This window comes from Nicotiana attenuata, chromosome 12, assembly GCF_001879085.1.
Source record: "Nicotiana attenuata strain UT chromosome 12, NIATTr2, whole genome shotgun sequence".
NCBI lineage: Eukaryota > Viridiplantae > Streptophyta > Magnoliopsida > Solanales > Solanaceae > Nicotiana > Nicotiana attenuata.
Genome location: NC_032000.1, coordinates 10,079,580 through 10,084,278, shown reverse-complemented (window position 1 = coordinate 10,084,278; position 4,699 = coordinate 10,079,580). Strand labels below are relative to the sequence as shown.

The 4,699-nt window shown below is 34.2% G+C and overlaps 1 non-coding gene across 1 annotated transcript; it reads left to right on the top strand.

The window, feature by feature from the left end:
- On the top strand, window positions 1,269-1,342 carry TRNAI-AAU. The gene has a single exon. It is a non-coding gene; the product is annotated as a tRNA-Ile (tRNA).

The following is a 4,699-nucleotide window of genomic DNA, read 5'->3' as shown; positions in this document are numbered from 1 at the left end:
ACATGTTTTTATAACGAACTAAGGTCTTGGATTCGAGTATCACCCTCACCAATTATCAGAAAGATTTATCATGTGCGAGCCTTCTTAAATGGACTTATACCTCAGGTAAAGTAGGTGAAGCTTTTAAATGAGATGGTCAAACAATATCAAACCGTTTCAATGAAACTCGATAGAGAAAGTAATGAAACTATTCCTTTGTTTTTTTTTTTTTTTACAGTGAAACAAAAAACTTAAGCTTTACCTTCCTTTCTGTTTCAAATTACTTTGGGTTTTTATCCTATTTTTTAATGAGTAGAAATCGTTGAGAAAAAACAAAGATCCATCTCATCTTTTTTTTCTTTTTAGTGTCATCTTTTGTTTAATGGAAATAAAGAAAGGAGAAGATAAAACCATACAAGAGAGAATTAAGAGAAAACGAAAACATATACTAGTTCATTTGCACGATCAAATGTGAAGATAAAGATATGGATTTCCCTCCTCTCTACGTCTCTTGATGTTAGGAAATTGATTTAAAATAGTCAAAGTGCTTAGGAGAATATAGTACAATTATATTATTGGTTTGACTAGGACCCTTAATTGATAAGACGATAATAAAGTTCAGAAACGACATTTAACTTGTTATTTAACCACAACATGTTTGTTTTTCAAGAAAGTAAAATTTATGACAACAGATTTTGATAAGGTTTAACACAAAAAAAATTGCCCAATTTTTACAGTTTGTACATATATACATTGTATGCATGGGCGGAGCTAGGAGGCTGAATGAATTTATTCGAAACTTCTCACCGAAAATTTACATGGTGTATATAAGATAAAAAAAAATTATATGTATATATTAAATGTTGAATTCCCTTATTTTTTAATTTTTTAAATTTTTTTGTTGACAACAGATTATGTGCCTACACCATTGCACGCAAACGCTAAATTTAGTCCAAAAATTTAGCGCAAAGGTTTGTGTACCTTTAAACTCTCATGTCCCTTAACTTTAGTTTTAGATGTCAATATAGTTTTACTCTTTTATTATTCCTTTGGATATGCTTTGTTGGAATAGTCAGTCGGGAAAATTAGTTATTGTGAATTTTAAAAAATAGAGCTTTCCGAAAAGTATCCCAAGTACAATTCAAACTTCCTATAGTCTTAAAAAACAACATGACAATTAATATGGTGGATGACAACAGAAAAATAATATAGTGCTATTGAAAAGCATTTATTCCCATGTTTCCAAGAATTGTAGATAACTAAATAAACTTGGTTAAAGAGGAAACAATGGCCCATTAGCTCAGTTGGTTAGAGCGTCGTGCTAATAACGCGAAGGTCGCAGGTTCGAGACCTGCATGGGCCATAAAATGCGTTCTTTTTGGCTCTTCTTTGATCACCTTCTAACTTTCTTCTTTTTTCCCCAAAAATTCCTCTCTTCTTTCAAATTTATGCAGAAGGAAACTCAGATTTAAATCAACTTCCAAATATTATGAGTAATTTTTATTTCCATATACGTATGCTACTGTATCTTTTAAAGTTCACCTCCTACATATATAAGAGATATATTCCCAAATTAAATTCCTATACAACACGGTATACATGTTTGATTTGCCAATTTTTCATTAAATTTGATAGGAAAAGAATTGACAAAATAAAGGCTCTATTTGTTATGAAATACTTGATTATGGTGGATGTCCATAACTCATAAGGGAGTAACACCCACTACTCTTCTCCATTAACCTCCCACTACTTCTTACCAAGTTACCATTATGGATGTAACTCTCACACCTCCATGATCTTCCCCCATATTCTCAATAGTTAATACCATGTTCATGGCATTCCTTTGTATTACCTATATCATCCTATAAATGGAGGGTTTGGGCATCACATTGTACACACTTGGGAAAACACTTGAAGAAATAAGAATCTTTCACTTCTTTCTCCCTACATTCTTGTCTATTTGCTTGTTTTATATTATTACTTTGAACTAAGTTTCTTAACACATTATCAGCACGAATGCCTCATGTTTTGTCAAGTTGTGGTAGGTGTTTCTTAACTTTCATGGCTTGGACTACTCATACCCTTTTAGTTGTCAGATAAGTATTTGTTTATCTATTTTCATATAAAATGGTAAGATTCTCTATGCATTTTTTTGTTTACTAATCCACGAATTTTTAGTTTTATGATTATGCTTAAAAAACTGGCATGCATTCAGTGTGCTCACTCCGTTACCCTTCAGCAAATCTTTCTAACCGATTTATCTCCTATTGGTACTATATTTTTTGTTTTGTAAAATGCATGTAGCCTCCAAGGGAAGTATTTAACTACCTTTTACTAAGTAATTTACTTATGTAGCTAGTGAAGTATATGTTCCCATGCTTGTATCTAGTTCTTGTCTTCCTAGCTGTTAGCTAAATAAAATCAAGTCTGTCTTATTGCCCTAAGTGAATGAACATGAATTTCACGTTGCTTTACTTTTCTGAAGAGTACATTTGTCTTCTTCTAAGTTCTTCTTTGATGAATACTTATTAATTCTGCCTATGTTGTTCTTTCAGAATTTACATTCATTGACTATGCTTATTATTTTTTATTTGTTCACATTAATTAAATATGAAGAGTAACTTTTGCGAAATTGAAATTATTGAAATTTAAATACCAGTAAGGTAATAACTTATCCCTACCAAGAGATTAAAATGATATACATATTTGATGCAGGTACTTACCATATAATATTGCTATCTATCATTAATTATTTATGCAATTACACTTTGTTTGTTTTAGATTTTATAATCTTTGCTATTTGGAGTTTTTTTTTTTTTTTTTTTTTTTACAGATTGTTAGAAGGTCTGCAAAGTATTCTTGGAAGATGTGTTTTCTCAACAATCTTCAGTTGTGATTTTAAAGATCCAATTTAACTTTTAAATATATGTAGATTTGTGCTCTTCTCTACAGGGAGGTTTCTATTGCTTTAAAGATTAACCGTTTATACAATAAAAAAAAGTTTTTGAAAATTCACCAAATGTTAGAATCTTGCGATACCCAAACCATTTATTCGCAGGGATCTACTTATGGTATGTAGTACTGTATGACCATTTGAAGTGATATTATGACTAAACTCAGTTGTACCTATAATTATAAAGTGATAATATTTATAAAGATTCAAATGTGAATCTTATTGTGCTTTGGCATTATGTCGTTGGTTAAGGGAAAGGCATATAACATGCCATTAATTGAGGGTAAGTGTGATGACCCAAAAGGTCATCTCTTATTTTAGAACCCAATTCGGGGTTCGGAGGTCTTCAAAACCTCAATTTCTTTCTCATCGATTTGCGTGTCAGTCCGGGCGCGATTTTGGAAAGCCTTTATGTAAAAATTTGAGAAAATATTAAGTTTTGCCTTTAAAATTGATTTAAGTTGACTTAGGTCAACACTTTGAGTAAACGGACCCGGACTTGTGATTTGACGGTCCCGGAGGGTCCGTAGTAAAATATGGGACTTGGGCGTATGCCCGGAATTGAATTCCGAGGTCCCTAGTCCGAGAATTGAATTTTTGAAGAAAATTATTAAATTGAAAATATAATGGTTTTTAGAAATTTAATAATGCTTGATCTTGTTGGTATCGGGCCCGTATTTTGGTTCCGGAGCCCGGTAAAGGTGTAATATGGTATTTAAGTCATGTCTGTAAAATTTGGTAAGAAACGGAGTTTATATGACGTGATTCGGACCCTCGGTTGTAAAAATAGAACTTTAAGTGTTCTTGAGAATTCCATTGATTTTGATGCTAAATTCGTTGTTTAAGATGTTATTTTAGCGATTTGATCGCACGAGCAAGTCTGTATGATGTTTTTAGACTTGTGTGCATGTTTGGTTTGGAGCCCCGAGGGCTCAGTTGAGTTTCGGATAGGCCACAGAGTGTTTTGGACTTAGAAATTTCTGCTGTTTTGTTGTTGCAGGTGCACAGATGTGTCCTTCTTCGCGTTCACGAAGGATCTCCTGCGAACGCGAAGAGTAGGTCGGTCTGAAGGAGAAATCCTTCTACGCGAACGCGAAGCGTTGGGGGCATTACCTTTCGCGAACGCGACCAGCCTATCGCGAACGCGAAGAATGGGAACTGGGGGATGGGAATGCTACACTACGCGAACGCGGAAAGCGGCTCGCGAACGCGAAGGTTAGGGGGGGATATACCTTCGCGAATACGTAGTGTGTCTCGCAAACGCGAAGGTTAATAGGAGCGCTGCTTCGCGAACGCGACAGGCTTCTCGCGAACGCGAAGAAGACCTGTCTAGTGATTTTAAAACAGAACTTAAGTCGGGATTTGCTCAAAATTTCATATTTTCTTCCATAGAACTCGACCTTGGGCGATTTTTAAGAGAGATTTCAACACCAAATCATAGGTTTGTGTTCTTAAACTCATTTCTTTCAATTTTCATCAAACACCCATTAGATTTCTAGGCCTAAATCTTGTTCTTTAAGGGTAGAAATTAGGGATTTTGTGAGAATTGGGAATTTTACAAATTTGGGAATTTAGACCTCGATTTGGGGTCGGATTTCGAAACTAATTACATATTTGGGCTCGTCGGTGAATGGGTAATCGGATTTTGGTTCGAACCTTAAGTTTTGACCAAGCGGGCCCGGGGTCAAATTTTTGACTTTTTGGGGAATTGTTGGGAAATCTATAATTGTGCATTAGAATTGGTTTCTTTGGCTTTAATTGATGTTA